Here is a 17687-nt window from a genome sequence, read left to right on the forward strand (position 1 = left end):
GGACGTGGCAGCAACGTCCCCCGGGGTCTCTGTGGGCAGGTGCGTGGGGATCGGGGTGCACAGAGCGGCCCATCACGGTTCCTGGGGCTCCGGAGAAGCCCGCCTGCCATCCAGGGCCCACGCTGCCCCACGGCGCCCCTCCTCACCCCCGACACACCCACACTGGTCTGACACGGAGCGAACCGGCTGTCCCCCCTCCCATCCTGCCCCCGACCGGAGGCTGCCCTGCAGCAGGCGAGCAGCCCCTGCCCCCTGGCCCAGCAGCCTGAGGGAGCCCTCAGTGTGCAGGGCAGTGCAGCCTCCCTCCCCTCGGGCCCACTCCCTGCTCCCGCCGTACCCCGTGTCACCCCACATCAGTTCTGCTGGTCTCCCTGTGGCCCCGGAGGATGTGCTGAGGGAGGAGCGGCTTCCCCATCCCCAAGTGGGGCGCTTGTGGCGGTGCCATGCCCATGCCTGGGTGAGGACAGTGATCGGGCAGCAGGGCGCCCAGGGCTGGCGCAATGTAGACGCCCTCTGCGTCCCTCCGGACGCCACCAGGTGCCAGGGCCATGCCAGCTGTCAGGTCCAACACAGGAAGCGGCTGCCCCCATGGTCACTGTCGGATCCCAGCAGCTTCGTCATGGCGGCTGGAGGCCACAGGCGGGTTCTGTTTGCAGCCACAGGGACCTCGGTGTGCTGTGCCTGAGTCAACACCGCCTCCGCCTCTCGCTGCCACAGACAGACAGACAGAAAGACCAGCTAGGCTCACGGTCACCGCCGAGCACATGTGAGCAGAAGGTTTCGTATCGCCGACACGTGCCGTGAAGCTGCCGAGCCTTCAGAAGTCTCCAGGGAGCAGCAGGACGAGGGTGGGGGTGCAGTGCCGGGCTCGGGGGGCAGGGGGCTCCCTCGAGGGACAGACGTGCCCCCGTGGGCACAATGGGCTTCGCGATCAGGCACCCAGGACTTCCCTAAAGGCCCCCACTGCATCGTGGGACTCAAATATATATATATATATATATATATATATATATATATATATATATTTTTTTTTTTTTTTAAGATTTTATTTATCTTTAGAGGGGAAGGGAAGGAGAGAGGGAGAGAAACATTAGTGTGTGGTTGCCTCTCATGCATCCCCTGCTGGGGACCTGGCCTGCAACCCAGGCATGTGCCCTGACTGGGAATCGAACTGCGGTTGTTTGGTTCGCAGGCCCGTGTTCAATCCACTGAGCTACACCAGCCAGGGCCAAATATTCTTTATTTCCATCGGTCAAGGGGAGGACAGGCCACTAGAGCAGGTGCAACGTCCCAGGGCCATGACCGCTCAGGGGGTCGTGGACAATGGGGAGGAGAAGGGGTCCTCCCCCTCCCCCGCAGCCTCTGTCTCGGAGGAGTGACCGTGAGGCGCAGGGCATGGCCGGCCTGTCCTTCCGGTTCACGGTCAAGGCCCGTGCTCTCACTGGCCTCGTTACTGGGGCAGCCGCACCCTCGCTTCCCTCCGGCTGGAGATGGGCAGACACAGGCTCACTGCGGGGGGGGAGCCTTTCCTGGTGGGGGACATTTACTGAAAATGTCGTGCCCACAATGCGTCCTAGGACCCCCGGGGCTGAGCTTCTCCCCACTTTCTGCCTGTGGGACGGGGTCATCTGTGGGGGCTGGACTCGGCCGTGAGGTTCAGGGTCGGGTCGGCTGTTAGATGTCTAGTTCCTGCAGGTGGGCTCAAAGGGGCTCGGTGGGGTGAGATACGTTTTCCCTGCAGCCCATTTTTGTCACAAGCAGGCACTTTGGGGACGTTGAGCGCACCCCTCACAGGTTTCTGCATACGCAACACTCGCTCCACCATCGATCACTGAGTCTGACGTCCTCACAGGGTGAACTTGACTGAGACTGGTCCCTGGTGCCCAGTGCCTGTGAGCACAGCCTTGTCGGGACCCAAGGTCTCTGCAGGTGACCAGTGGACATGAGGTGACCAGGGTGGGCCCAGTCCAGAGCGGCTGGTCCTTGTAAGAAGAGTTCAGGACACAGACACTCGGAGGGATGACTGTGTGGGGACACAGGGAGGGGACAGCCGGCTGCACACCCAGGAAATAGGCTCAGGGGGACCTGCCCTGTGACACCTGACCTCAGACTCCAGCCCCCAGGACGGGGACAGTGAGGGTCCATCACTGAGGCCCCAGCTGTGGCCTTTCCAGCAGACTGCCACAGGGGGCGCTACACTGAGCTCCCAGAGGGGACACATCTCCTGGGATGGGCCCATGTGACGAGTGTGCAGGTCCCCAAGGGCCTGGTGTGATGATGGTCCTTTATGGGCCCTTCACTGACGCAGCCTCCCTGAGAGCAGACCTTCTGGCTCCGGACCTGCCCTCAGCTCGTGAATGCGGGGGCTCGGGCCAAAGCAGAGGGACCAGGGGGGCAGAGAGCCAGCGAGGAGGGCGATGGTGTCCAGACTTTGTTGCAGAAATGGTTCCAGGGAGCAGGCACATCAGGGGACTCTGTCACCTCAGATAGACTCTCCATTCAAACGTCCTTCCCCTCCCCCACCTCCTGGGGACGAGCCATGTGGACACGCAGCCGCGCCCGATGTTGCGGAGGGAGTGACCCGACAGTCCACCCTTGTTTCACGTCCAGGAAGGCGAGTTGGCATTGCTCCCAGTTCCGCGCACAGCCTGGCAGCTCCCACGCCCCTCACCCCTCGCACGGTCACTGCCTTTGTACCGTGACATGGGACACTCGTCCATGACTCCCAGCAGCAGGACCGAGTGGGGAGGGGAGCTGGGTTCCCACCCCGACATTCAGCGTTTGCTCGGTGGAAGGCTGCTTCTCCCCCTCCCTGTCACCCCAGATGTCACTGCCAACAGAGGGGACAAGGGCTCCTGCCAGAGTCTATTTAGAGTGTGGAACCTCAGATCAGAGCTGCAGCTTTTAATGTGCAAGGCCCCAGGAAACTGTTGCCAAAGCAGCACACGTGTGTCCGTGTCCAGCACCCATGTTCCTCCACCCGGGGGTGGGGACCCTGTCATTGTGTTGTGTTGGGTGAGACGTGGCCCTCATTGTGCAGAGGAGACAGCACCCAAGGATGGAGGGGTAGAGTGCAGGACCACCCTGAGGGGACGGGCTCACCCAGGACCAGGAGCCACAGCATCAGGACACAGCGAGTGACAGGCGGTTCCCGTCAGGGAGGGGCTCACCTCCCAGGGCCTGACCCGTCCCTCCTGGTTCCTCACACTGAACTGTTGCTGCCCTGCTGGAACTGTCCCTTCCCAGAGCTGACTCCTCCCCCAGAGTCTTTTGAAAGACCTCCCGGCAGTTTTCCCCAGGCCCGCGGCCCCCGACCCCCCCACAAGGTAGTAGACGAGAGGGTTGGCGCCACTGTTCACGCAGGAGAGCAGGGTCACCAGCTCACTCGAACAGCGCCTGTCGGAGTGATGCAGGGTGTACACCATGATGGGAACAGGGAAGGCGAACAGGAGAAGCAGGACCGTCAGCAGCACGGTGATGCACAGTTGAGGGGAGGGTGACGCTGGGTGCTGCACCTGACCTTGAACAGCACAGTCAGGATGCACATCACCGTTCCAGAAAGAAGGACAGGAAAAAAACAGCAAGTATTTCCACGGACTCATAACAGTATTTGCCGTCGATAAACTCATCGACCCAACAGGCGAGGAGATGGACACATTCACTGAGACAGAGGGGACCCGGGTCAGGGAGCACAGCACAGCGGGCGGGTGGGGTCTGCACCACATGGGGCGCGAGACAGACAGCGAGCGGGTGACACTGCTGGCGGCCAGCACACACAGCCCTGCCGTGTAGGAAACGGACGTGAGTGTAAACACGTACCTCACATCGCACCCGATGCCGTGAAAGGCGTCTAATATTGTTCTCATGAACCACACTGTCAGGCGGGAAAGGTAGAGGAAGTCGGCCAGCGACAGATGGAAGACGGAGACGGTGAAGTCCCCCCACTTCAGCGAGAGCCCAAGGAGGCCCGGAGCGAGGCCGTTGCTCGCCAGCCCCCCGAGGGCAGATGGGGACGCCGAGGGGACAGACGACCTTCAGAGCCCGGGTTATCTCCAGAGAGGAAGTGTCGCTGGAGGAGAAACGATTGAAAGAGCCGTTCATGGTGCCCACGGTTGCACCCCAAGGACGAGCGCAGAGCGAGGCCCTTCTGTGAAGAAACGATTCACACGCACGGGACCGTGAGAAATGAGAGTGTGGCCCGGCTCGTCCTGCTCCCTTCATTCACCGTGTGTTCGTGGTAAAATGAAGTCGTGAGAACCTTTATGTGACGGGCACAGTGCCCAACGCCCCGGCGGGAGCAGAGGAGCCCGCACACCCCGTGGTCACCGACCACGGTTTCTCGGGGCCCAGACGATGGAACACGGGAACACAAGGGAGCCGGGGGGGGGGGGCCGTGGTGTGTGCAGGGACCTCACTGACCCCTGGTCACGACCTCCTGGGCGGCCCCCACAGCGGCGTGACAGGGACAGGGATGCTACTGGGTGGGGTGGCACACAGCCGTGAGGGGGGCTTGGAAACAGGAAGAGCCGGGGCTGCGTCTCTGGTGACGAGACCGGGAAGAAGGAAAGCGACGCCCGAGGTGCAGGGTTCAGTGCAACGGGGCGGCGACAGTGACGTCCCACTCGGGCCTGGGCAGAGAGGCCACCCCACCCCCAGACCCTCCCCTGGGGCCAGGACCAGATAGTGGTGCACACCCACCTGGTGGACTCAGGACCAGTGGGGACGTGAAATGAACACACTGAGTGGGGAGGCCGCCCCCACTCTGTGATGAGAATGTAGATGCAGTGGAAGTGCCCCCTGCGCTGGAAAGGCGATCGGTCAGCACACATCCCCCAGGTGGCCCCTCGGGGAGACTGAGGGGCCTCGAGGGTGGGTGACATGGGACGTGAGCCCAGGAGGGACTCTGGTGGCAGCCGCGGCTGCACAAGTCTGTTCGCTGGTGGAGCAGAGTGACACAGCTTCTGGCTCTATCACTGAAATGCCCTTGTCCCTGTGGGCGCGCGGTGACTCTCAGTGACAAACAGACATGGGAGGGCGGGAGGCACCAGACTCGCCTGGGTGGTGGCCGTGCTATGCTCCACCAGAGGCAGAGATGTCCCTGGGACCTCTGGACACTCTCAGGAGAGTGTCACAGCGCAAGTCGCTGAGGGGAGCCAACCGCCATGACCCAACGGACCCTGAGGGAACCTGGGAGGGGGTCGTGCTTGCAGAGGGTCACCCTGTGGTCATGATCTCTTGGGAATTAAGTCTGAAGCATGTTTTTTAACCTTTTTAACAATGATGATGATGATGGTGATGATAATGATGGTAGAGATGGTGGTGACGATGGAGGTAATGGTGGTGGTGATGAAGATGGTGGTGATGGTGGTGATGGTGGTGGTGATGGTGGTAGTGGTGGTGGTGGTGGAGGTGATGGTGGAGGTGGTGGTAATGATGGAGGTGGAGGTATGGTGGAGGTGGTGGTGATGAAGATGGTGGTGATGGTGGTGGTGGTGGAGGTGGTGGTGGTGGTGGTGGTGGTGATGGTGGAGGTGGTGATGGTGGAGGTGGAGGTGATGGTGGAGGTGGTGGTGGAGGTGGTGGTAGTGGTGGAGGTGGAGGTATGGTGGAGGTGGTGGTGATGAAGATGGTGGTGATGGTGGTGGTGGTGGAGGTGGTGGTGGTGGTAGTGGTGGTGGTGGTGATGGTGGAGGTGGTGATGGTGGTGGTGATGGTGGTGATGGTGGAGGTGGAGGTGATGGTGGAGGTGGAGGTGGTGGGGAACCTCCCAGGAAGCCTTTCTAGATGTTCTTTCAACTGTTGTCGTTGGACGTGAACACCAGACCTGGGCTGTGTTTGAGTTTCATGTGCATTTTGTACTCCAAGTAGAGAAGGGTCAGTGTTTAGGCCCCGCCTCCAAAACCAATTTTTGCCCCTTATGGGGTGACAGCAGCCGTTGAGAATGTGCATCAGAAATACACCGCATCTCCCCTGGCTGGTGTAGCTCAGTGGACTGAGCACGGGCCTGTGAACCAAAGGATCGCAGTTCGATTCTCAGTCAGGGCACATGCCTGGGTTGTGCGCCAGGTCCCAGCAGGGGCCAGTTCCCAGCAAGGGGTGCACCAGAAGCAACCATACATTGATAAAAAATAAAAATAAAAAATAATTATATGCAAAGTAATCATAAGATTATTCATTACTATATACTCATAAACTATTGATTAATAAGTAATATAACAATTGCATTTGAATAACATTTTTAGAAATTATTTTTCAAATATTTTAAATAGTTATAAATGACAAGTTAAGTGTTCATTACAAGCATAATTGATATTATAATGATAGTGATTAACGTTAACTGTATTAATTACTGTTATAGCCTGACAGTGACTGATACAGGCAGCGAACCAGCCCTGCGGTGGGCGGGGGGCCTCCCTTGCCTTTGCTTCCCCCATTTTCTGTCCTCATGCCATCCCGACCGCAGGGATGAGGCCGGCCTCTCAGCCAGGGCCTGGCCCGGCCCCTCGCCAGCCCCTCTCCCTGGGCAGGTCCGGGCAGCACTGGGACCCCTCCCCTGCCCGCCCCTCCCAGCACCGGGCAAGTGTTCAGCCTGGACACACGTCAGAGCTGGCCGGCCAGTCCCCAGGTGGCCAGCAGGCACACAGCCGACCTCCTGCCCCAGGTCCCCAGGTGGGAGAGCGGAGGGGAGGGGCTGAGCGGCGGCCCTCGGCAGACGAGAGCGTGCCCTGAGCCCTGAGTCCGTGACCACGCTCATTTGGAGACCAGGCCTTTGCGGGTGGGCCTAGTTACGGATCTCACAGGGAGATCGAGTCGAGTTATCTGGGTGGGCCTCAAAGCCAGTGACAATTGTCTTCTAAGAGACAGGAGACAGCAGAGGTGGTGAGAAGCCAGAGGCCGGGGCGGGAGTGTGCGCAGGCACACCTGGGCTTGGCCCTGAAGCCAAGAGGACAGATGAGGTTCAGCAAAGAGGCATCAGGACAGTCCAGCCCTGCCCTGCTCTGCCCACTTGTACCCTGGGACAACCCACCCGTGACTGAGCCTTCGTGGGAGTAGCCAGCTGGACTCTGCAAAAGACTCAGCTCGGGGGATGGGGGGGGAACGCCGGCACCCTGGGCCATCAGCAGCTGGCATCGTCTCCCACTGGCTCTGGTCCCTCTCCCCCTCCGCCGGCCCCCCATCCAGGAGGGGACCCCGCCCTGCCCCCTGGAGGACTCAGAGCCCTGTGGCCACAGTTGCTACAGGTGGCCCTTTGTGCCTCCCAGCAAGACCTGGGCACCCAGCCCATGAATGGCCCCACGGCCTGAGAGCTCAGGGGCGCCCAGTTCAGGCCCTCCACCCTGGGGCACTTACAGCTCTGTGTGCCCTGAGAACTTGTGCTCCCCTGGCCATGGGGGGGCGCCCTCAGCCTGTCTGTGAACAAGACCAGGCTGGTTCTCCTCTTCAGCTGCTCTGGAGGGCCCCCTTCGAGCCCTAAGCAGTGACCTGAAGTAGAGGCTTGGGCGACTTGCAGGTCTGAGTCCCCTGTTCCTGAAACTTCCTGGACCCGCTGAGGCCACAGCCATGGAGGGCGGATGGTTTCTGTGCTGACCGACTCAGGACCCCGGACCGGGAGGGTCGGACGGGCTTCTGCTCGGGACAGGCTCCGCAGCCTCTACCCGGGCGGGGTTAGGCTTTTCCGACATCCCTAACTTGCTCCAGAGCCTCCGGCTCAGCCCCAAGTTTCCTGCCCGATACAGAAGGGGAAGGGAGGTCACCGAGCCCAGAGCAGCGACTCTCCCCCTTGATGAGGCTCGGCCAGCTGCCCCCCCCAGTTCGCACCCAGCCCCCCCGTTTGGTGTGGAGGTGCCGGACCTCCACGCCTTCACCGGCTTGGGTCTGACATCCTGTTTCCAGAACCCGGTGTGTCGCTGGGCTGTGAGCTGCGGTTGCCAGGCTGCGGGGAAGCTGGGCCCCCCTCACACCTGCTGACGGTTAGGTGTCCGTCGACTTACACTGTCTTTACCGGGGTTCACAGTGGCAGTCTTTTCCTACACGTCGTCGTCCTTGGGGCCTGCCTGACGGCCGCGTCCATCTCACGGGACCACAGGGCGATTCTCCTTTAGGTTTTCTTCCACAAAGCGTGTAAGTTCTGCTTTCCGCGTCTCGGTCAGCGGTGCAGCTGGTGCGTGTGCTGGGGGTGGTGGGGGGGGTCGAGGATGGACTTCCCAATGGAGAACCAAGAGTTCCGCCGTCATCCTCGGAACGGCCCTTCCTGCCCCCGCCGACCGGCCCCGGCCCGACCAGCCCCTGTGTTCGTGTGAGGTCTGCCCTCAGCCATCCTGTCCCACTGGCCCTTGTCCTTTCCTGCCACAGCCACATTTACAACAACTGTGGAGGGTCCGAGGACCCCCTGCAGGCCGAGGTCCCCGGGGAAGCCTGGCAGGCGGCCAGACATGGTCGGGGCCTGCATAACGCCACCGCGGGTGCCGAGAGCACACCCAGAAATACCCCCCCCATAACGGCACTGCCCAGTCCATCAGTCCCAGGGGCCCGCCGCCGTGTGGCGGACACCCAGACAGAGGCTCAGGCAACTGAGCCATCCTTTACCGCCCATTGATTCTGTTATTTGGGGAAATAGAGCCCGGGAGAGAAGGATTGTCCCCGGTCCCCCAGGCCCAGGGCTTCTGCTGGGAAGACTCAGGGGCTCCAACACCGGATCCGCCATGCTGGGAGGAAGCTCAAGCCACAAGCGAGGGAAGCGGCGCCCAGCCGGGGGCTGGAACCATCCGGAAGCCTCCGCACCCACTGGCCTGGAGCTTGGGCTGGGACAGCTGGAGGGCTTGGCTCAGCTGGGACAGTCAGCCATGCAGGTGACCTCTGCCGTGACTTGGGCTTGGGCACGGCGAGGACGCCCAGGGCAGTGCAGGGCTCCAAGGGCACGTGTCACAGCATGCACGGGGTGACAAGGCCTTTTTGTCCCAGCCTTGCCAGTCCTGCGGCAGCACCGCCGTCCTCCACGGGGCAAAGGCGCCCAGATTCAAAGGGAAAGGGGCTCTGCCTCACCTCCTGAGGGGACAGGTGTGGGAAATGGGCCGCGTGTTGTCAAACTGCCTCGTCTCCACGCGGGGTCTTTGTCCCGGGGAGCAGGGGCGCTTCCCGTCACGGAGAAGGGCTTTGCTGTCGGTAAGGAAGCAACCCAACGGCGGAGCACCCAGAGGGGCCTTGCACGGGAGCGGGCCTCCCCCCGAAGCATCGGGGGGACAAATCCTTCGGTTCCCTGCGATGGGGACACAGCAGGACACAGGAAATCATTACCCACTGCGTGTGGCCCATGTCCCTCAACCCCCTGCGGAAACAGAGCCCATGAATCAGCCTTTCTCCAAAACACTCTTCTTTTTCTCTAAACCAGATCTAACCAGGACAAGCTCCTAAGTCTCCCCATTTCGTGACCACGAAAGGGGAAGTGACCAGCCTCCTGTCCCCTCCCCACGAAGTCACACCACAGCACAGTGAGGCCGAGCTGGGAGGGAGGGACAGGGGCAGGAGCCGGAGACTGGAGAGCCAGGCACGCAGGGAAGGGACAGTGGCAGGCAGGAGGGTGTCCCCCAGAGGCGCGCCTCCAGCAACCCCAGCTCTCCCGGGCAAGGACAGAGCCCGAGCAGCATCCACGGGCGGGGACACCCCTGGGAGGGGCGCTGCGGGTGCCTGGGACTCAGGGTGGCTGCAGGGCGGGGGTGGGGGGGCCGAGGAACCCAGAACACGTGTTGGCCACGCCCTCGAGTCTGCAGCTCGTTGAAAACCATGGTGGCTGAGCCTCACCTGTCGCTGTTGGGACGGGGTGCGGGGAGGGCCTGGGCGGGGACCAGCGTTGCTGGGGTCACTACAGACGGGGCCTGTAAACACTCACTATTCGCCCGCGGGCGGCTACGCTTTATGTAAACGTCGCGTGAACTGAATATTCAATTTTCACTCGGCGGAGGGTCCCCGGAATTCACCCCGTCGGCCCAGCTCCCCTGAGGACTCCAGTGAAAGGCTCCTCCACAGCTTTCAATCTGCCCCCCAGTCCACATTGGGTGGGGCTTTAAAAACATGCTTATTGACTTTTAAAGAGAGAGGCAGAGGGAGAGAGAAGCGCTGATTGGTTGCCTCCCATACAGGCCCCGACCGGGACTTGAACCCCCAACCTTTTCATTCTACGGGCCAACACTCCAGCCAGCGGAGCCACCCGGCCAGGGCAGCGCTGGGGCATTGAAGATATTGTTACTCCTTCGACTGAGAAATGCCTCTCTGTTCTTTACATTAGGACGTATTTCAAGTGCATAGAAAAGCAGCTTTTACGGGGGCCACAGGTCCATGGAGCCACTGTCCGTGGGCGAAGTCAAATCTGGCATTTTTAATTAATTCCGGCTTCACACCTCTTTCTCCCCAAGATGTGCCACCTCGCACATAAGGACTGAGCACCCTCCCCGCCCCCCCCCCCCCCCGTGGCCTCCAGGAACCAGGCGCCACCTCAGGCTGTGGTTTCTTAGAATGAAACACAGTAAAGCTGAAAAATACACCAGCGAGAGGAAGGGTGAATCATGAGAGACGGTCACGCCGTGGGCTCCTAGACCACGGTTACAGTGATTCGGCTTCATACGCAGGCACCAGCAAAGAAACCTGGGGGTCCGGCTGGGCAGAGCGAGCGCCCACGCGGCCACTGGCGGGCCCACCTACCCACCCGCGAGACAGCACCTCGGGGTGGGGGAGGGCAGGACGGATCGTGGGCCTGTTCCCCTCTGCTCTGGGTCTCCTGGCACTGCCGCCTGGCTGGGCAGCCCTTCTAGACACAGGAGATGAGCTGTGTGGTCGGCGCGGTGGCCGGGGACAGGAGGTCAAGCGGGGGGACAGACTGCACTGGCTGGGAGATGACTTCCGCAGCGGTCAGAGCAGAAATGAGCATCCCTGCCTCAGGGTCGCAGAGGAGAGGGGGCTGTGCTGAGCCTGGGTGGCGGCCCGGGGGAGGCGCGTTGGGCATCACACCTGCTGCTGCTGTGGTCGCCCGCACGCGTCCGCCGGGGCGGCTGACGGGGACGGACACACCCGTGAACGTGACCGAGCCCACTCCAGCTCAGCGCGTCACAGGTGCCTGGGCAGCCTTTAAAAACACCTGAGTCCCCAGCCCCAGGGCTCACGGTGCCTCAGGTCAGGAGGGGCCCACCCTCCCGGCACCGCCCCCCCCCCCACAGTGACGCTCCCTCGGGCACCGCCAGGTCCACGGGTCTGCTCCTATCAGCTACAGGGAGCCCTGCAGAGGGGCCCTGAGTGGAACAAGCTCCCTCCTACACACCCCAGACGCTGACCTGGGTGTGGCCCAGGCAGGGAAGAGGGGTCTGGGGTGGGGGCCCAGGCAGTCAGCGCGGGGTTGGGGACACAGACATGGCCTCGTCCAGGCAGGTGGGGGGGCTGTGGACATGGGAGGAGGGACCTGCTCTCTCACTCCCTCTCCTCTGCCTGCCCACGCCCAGCCTCACTTACCCGCACCCCTCCCCGCGTGCAGCCCCAAACCCCCTCGTTCTTCTCAGCTCACCTGTCACCTGCCCTGGGGCGCCACCGCAGGGTCCTGGGCAGAGCTCGACTCGGGCCTTTAACTGCAGAGGGCAGGAGGGCCGGGGCTGGCCGTCCTCTGAGCTGCGGCGCCCTGGACGGACCAGGCAGCGGGGCTTCGGGGCTCCACTGGACGAGGACAGCCTCCACCTCCCCTCCCGCCTGCCTAAAACCCCCTCCGACCTCAGTCCCGTTCCCAAGACAGGGTCGGAGGGGAAGGGCCCCAGGGCCAGAGCCAGACTGCGTTCCCGAGGACAAGCTGTCACTGCCTGGGCAGCTGGGGTTCCTGGGAAGTGTGTGGGGCCCGCGGGGAATGCTGCCTGGGTGGCGGATCTGCTTCAGGATGCGCGGCACCGTGGTGCGGGCCAGGGGCCCAGGCGGACGCCCTCCGTTCCGCCCCCTCTGGGTGCAGGTCACAAACCGCGGTTTGTTTCCAGTGGGCGTGCCGGGCTCGTCCCCCAGCTCCTTAGCTCAGAGCGTGAAACACACAGCAAAACACTCCAAGTAAACGGGGCGGACGTACATTTTCTTGTCAAGACGTCGCCTCGGGCCTGGCGTTTGACACCAGTTAAAAGGGGACATCTGGGGACTGAGGACATGAGCAGAGACGGCAGGACCTGCACCCTGGCCATTTGGCCCCCGCATTGCGGTGGGACCTTCCTGCCCTGAAAGGGAGGGGCACAGGAGGTTGTAAGCACAACCCAGAGGAGGCATCAACAAGCCACTGACAACTGCCACAGGGTCTCTGCTGGGCGCCCCCCACCACCCCTCCCTCACCCCACAGCTCCAGCCCTCCCAGACCGGCTGTCCCCCGGGGGCAGGAGGGTCCCAGTGTAGCCCCTGGGCCGACCCAGGCCAGGCCCCATCCCAGCTCCCAGGGACCCAGAGGGGCTGCCGCCTTGGAGAGGAGCGGGGTCCAGAGGGCGCCCTCCCCGCTCCCCGGGGACCGTGAGGACGGCTGGTCTCGGGCTCGAGCAGCGTGAGAGGGGCGGCAGCCGCACACCCGCTCCGCCACAGGCCATGCCCACCGCACTCTGCTGTCTGCGCAGATGGTGGGGACCCTGCCCAAAGCTTGTCGCCCTACACTGTCCTGGGGGGGCGGCAGCCTCCAGGCACTGGCTGATTCTATTGTTCAGGAGTTCCTGGCAGGAAGATGGGGTGATGTCACTCGCCCACTCGCTGTACCTCAGAGGGGGCCGCACCTGGTCCCTAGGCACCCCCTGCCCTACCAGCACGGCTGCCCGGCCTTCCACGTTCGGTGCTTCTTCGTAGAGGAGAGACTCGGGCAGAGTTCGCGGCTCAGACAGGTGCTCCCAGAATCCCATGGGGCTGCTGTTATAATCGCTTCCAGGCCGTGAGGCTGGATTCACTGGCAGGTCCCTCCCAGGACCCTGCTCTTGCCCCAGGCTCCCCAGGACCCTGGTGACCCACACCCTTCCCCCGGCCTGGACCAGGTGAGCTTCCCTCAGCCTCAGAAAGGCCGGCCCCCATGGGTGGCCCCGAAGTAAAGGGTGAAGCACCCTGGGTGGGCGGAACGGTCACGGGAGGGGGCGGCTCAGTCCTGCCGGCCTCTAGCCCCCGCCCTTCAGCCCAGGGACAGCACCCACAGCCCGAGGCTGGGCCTCCCGGAAGCAGCTGCAGAGAGGCCACGGCGCCCACCCTCTGGTGACAGCCCTCCTGTCCGGGGGTTGCAGGAGGTCAGGAGCCTGGGCGGGGGCCCCGGCCCCAAAGCCACCACTGTGCCACCGCGCCAGCGACGCAGCCTCTGCTCGTCCCCTTTCCCAGCAGTACCGTGTGACAGCCGGACACGCTACTGCGTGAAATGCTGTGAATCGTGGCCCATGCCTCGGAGACCAGCTTCGTAATGTCTCCAATGCCCCGTGTTCACCGTACGGGTCACCCGTGGGCCGGGGGCCTGAGCGGGACCCTTCTCCCCAGTGTCTTCAGCAAAGGTCATTCTGACTCCGAACCCCCATGTCTCAGTCCCTGCCATGACTGCACCTGCCCCCCGCCCCCAGGTGCGGGGGGGAGTCCGGGCTCCAGCCCCGCACGAGGAGCCCCGGCCAGCACCACACGCAGGCCGAGCCGTCACCGGCAGCATCAGCAGCTTTGGGCGTGGGGATCCCCGGGGTGCCCCCCTCCGCAGGAACCCCTGGAAGCCCTGCCCAGGGCCCCCCCAGGACAGAATGATGGACCTCAATTACTCAGATTGGGGAAACGAGACCCAGAAGGGGAAGTGGCCTCAAGTTCTACTTCCAGCCCCCGGACATGAACTTCCTCCCCAGGAGGGAGAGCCCAGCGTGCCCGGCAGGGGGCCCTCTGGCTGACGAGGGGCAGCTCCCCTCACAGAGCAGACGCAGGGGCTCTGACGGTTCAGAGCTGGGGACCACGCTCCTGGCCCTCCTTCCCAGGGTCCTCCCACGGGGTCCCCGGGTTGAGGGCCTCTCAATTCCTCCTATCGGCCCCGTGCAGCGCCCCAGAAATGCAGGACCCCGGGTCCCAGTGAGACTGGGGGCAGGTGTGTGGCCAGATGGGGGCAGAGGTCTCCCTGCTGAGCACCCCCACCCTGCCCATGGTCCCAGAGGCCCCAGAGGCCTTGGGACACTGGCACTGGGGAGGGCCGTCCTCCAGCTGGAGCCCCGGGCCAAGGGGACAGCAGAGCCAGGCTCCCCCAGACAGCCTGGATTCTCATCTCCCTGCCTGCTGGCACGGCGGCCTCATGCGGCCACACCTCCTGTTCTGTTTCCAGAGGCAGGAGGGACCCGCGGTGGACCCCTGGCCAGCTTCCACCCCCAAGCCCTCACCCAGTACGCTGAGGCCGCGCTGTCCCAGGGTGGTCGCTTCCTGGGACCTCACTGGGTCAGGGAGGCAGCTCAGGGTCCAGGGAGGCCGCCCGGGGGCCAGAACCAGTGCCCACCCGAGCCCCCAGTCCAGGACCCCAGGGTGCCCCAGGGCTGCTCCGGCCAGGACTGTGCTCCCAGGGACAGGCTGGCACTGCCTGGGCAGCTGGGGTCCCGAGAAGGGGTGCGGGGCCGAGGCAGACGCCCGCCGTCCCACCCACTCTGGCTGCAGGTTATAAATCATGGTTTGTTTTCACTGGGTGCGTCCATTCATTTCTCAGCTATGTCATTATCTCAGAGCTGGAAAGGCACAACCAAAGTGGTCTGCCCGAGACGTGGCCTCTCTGCGCACTGCCTTCCCTGCAGGGACCGGCCCGGTTCTCCCAAAGCCCTGGAATCTCCTGTCTCTGGGTTGGTGGTGGTGCGGGGAGGGGCGTGGGGCCTCGCTCGGCTGGCTTGAGCCTCACCGTCCGCCACGTGAGCTCCTTCAGGTGGGCTGCGCTTGGTCACTTTCAGAAAGGGGCATTTTTACAGAAAAGCCCAGTTCTTTACATCTGCCTTTACAGCCACACCAAAGTAACAAAAGCCAACCCAGGCCGAGCCTTTCCTGTGTGTGGGGCTTGGGAAAAAACATGCAACACGCGTGACATCTCATCGACCTCACAGGGGGGAAACTGAGGCTTCAGGGGACAGAGACCCGAGGCCAGGCTACCCCCTCCGAGGCTGCAGAGCCACCGAGGTCCCTCCTGGCCCTGGCCCTCTGCCCTGCTGGGGGCAGGAGGTGGCACAGGCAGTCTGGTGGGAGGGGCCGGGCAGACTGGGAACGGGAAGTGGGGGGGCGCGGCAGGGACCACAGCCTCAGAGCTGGGAGCTGGGTCGCCCCCCGAGGGCAGTTCTCGGCACCTGCCTGGGTTCGCCCAGCTTTCCAGCTCTGTGGTCTGCCGCCGTCAGGGCCTCGCTGGCCCGGTGAGACGCGCGGCTTCCCCAGCATGAACCAGTTCCTCGAGATAAAAAACCGCAGAGCACGCGTTTCTGACACAAACCACCAGTGCAGAGCCCTCTCCCCTCCCGCTGCCATCTTCGGTTCCTCTGGGCTGGGCCTGACAACCAGGGACGGCCCTGCCCCCCACCCCAGCCCCCGAAAGTACTTAAACCAGCCAACCCCTGGCCCGCACACCAGCCTCACGGCCAGCTCCTTCCCTGCGAGGCCCGAGGTGCCCCTGCCCGCCCGCCCCTCCCTCTGCCTCCGTCCCAGCCCCGGCCTCCCTGCTGCTGTGGTCCCCCCTTTGGAGAACTGTGAGTAGCGCTCTGTCTCCTGGTGACAGTTGTCCCCTGGTGGGCGGCTCTGCCTCCCCTGAATGCAACGCCACAATTCAGACACGGAGACAGCCCTTCTCCGGTGCGCCCTCCACCCACAAGCCCACACCTGGGCGCGGTGCTGGGACACCCCACGGCTAGGGAACAGGGACACCCCCCTCCAGTCCCCACTCCCCATCTGCCCCTGGGGGGCCTGGGTATCCCCTGTCCCCACTCAGGGGCTCCAATTTGGGCCAATTTTGCGGAGGTTCAGATGGGACAATGGCGGGAAACCCTGTGGACAGAGGACGGCAGGAGAGCTCCCTGGACCCCCTGGTCCTGTCCACGTTTCCTCAGTCCTCAGTGTGTGCGCCCTGAGTCACCCAAGGTGCGACAAGGCCATTGCCCACACCTGCAGCCCGGGACCCTCAGGGCCACAGGGGCACGCTGAGCTGCCGAGGCCCCCGGGCTGGGGTCAGGCTGAAGTGGGTGGCCTTGCCCGTCAGTGGGTCAGAAGCAGTGGGGCACCAGGCCCTTCCTGCAGTGGGTCCTGCGGGGACGGTCGGGGGCTGCTCCTGGTGGGGACTCTGGGGGGCCTCCCTGCCCCGTCCAACTGCTGGTGGCCGCGTCGCTCCAGCCGCTGCCTCCACGCTGTCACGTGGTCTCTCCTCCATGAGTCTCCTCTCTCGTGAAGCCGAGAGTCACTGGATTTAGGGGCCACCCAGGAGTCCCAGAAGACCTCACCTCAGAATCTGCACCTTGTTCCCCAAAGGCCCTTCCTCCCAGGAACGCCCCCGGTGCCACGGACTGGGCTCGGGTCTGCTTTTGGGGGCCTCGTGCAGCCCACGGGGCACATCCCACGGCTTCTGGTCGCTGTCAATATCGCCGACACCCCGAGAGTGGCTGGTTGTCTGGCGGTTGTGGGAGAGCTGCCCGTTCACAGGGTCCCCCCAGCGGCCAGCGGACAGCCCACGGCCGAGGGGCAAGTGCTGGGATGAGAGCGGAGGGAGCGGCAGGCCCGGGCAGGCTGGGGTGACCCTGGAGGACAGGGGCCGCCCCTGAGCACTCGGAGCGAGGGTTCCGGGACACAGGGCACGCGGAGTGGCAGGTGGGTCCCAGACCCTGCAGGGGTGGAGGTCCCAGGCCTAGAGGACAGGCAGTTCCGTTCTTAAGTCGAGTGTGCAGACGCCTGTGGCCTCATCCCGGGGTCTCGGCCCTGCTGAAGGGCACTGGCTCTGTGACAGCCCCCCGTGTGAAGTGCCTTCGAAGCCAAGTCCGCTGACGCGTGAGGGTAGCCAGCACCTTCAGCACATAACCTCTCCCTGGCTGCACTTGTGAGCCCCGGGGTCTCCAGAAACAACACAGCGCAGCCCCCCTAAAGGCAAGCCCCTCATCGGGCATGATTCGGGGTACACAGCTCTGCACAGTGAAATCTGGAAAAGCGTTTTAACCCCCGAGGATCCTTGGACACTGGGACCCCAGGGTGAGGCAGTTGGGAGGCGGAGGGCTTCTTGGGAAGGGTGCGTCCACCTCAGCAGACCGCCTCCAGCAGCTGCGGCCCGTGGCCCGTCACAGGGTCCAGGCCGGAGCCAGGGGCTGAGCTGTCCCTGAATGGTCAGTCCAGGGAGGGGGGACACTGAGGCCCAGAGGGGTCAGGGCATTCTCTCAAGGCCACACAGCCAGAAAGGGGCAGACTGGGCCTACAGCCTGGTGGGACCTGTGGAAGGTGTGGACCCCCGAGGCGACCGGGGTGGCAGGGGTGGGGGTGGGAGTGCTGAGCCTGCAGGCCCAAGGGGGAGGGGGAGGGCCAGCCCACACCCAGGCCAGCTTGTCTGAGCTCATCCCCTGAACAGGGAGCTCACTCCTCCCATTTCCAGGGAACTGGCCCTGTGCGCACGGTCCAGCCAGCTGGGGCCCAGGGGACATGAGAGGATTTAGGGCCGGACAGTGAGCGCGGCTGCCCAGCTGCTCCGACAGAAGCACCAG

The sequence above is a fragment of the Artibeus jamaicensis genome, unplaced genomic scaffold (genome assembly GCF_021234435.1).
Source record: "Artibeus jamaicensis isolate MK-2021 breed Jamaican fruit bat unplaced genomic scaffold, CSHL_Jam_final contig_3109, whole genome shotgun sequence".
Classification (NCBI taxonomy): domain Eukaryota; kingdom Metazoa; phylum Chordata; class Mammalia; order Chiroptera; family Phyllostomidae; genus Artibeus; species Artibeus jamaicensis.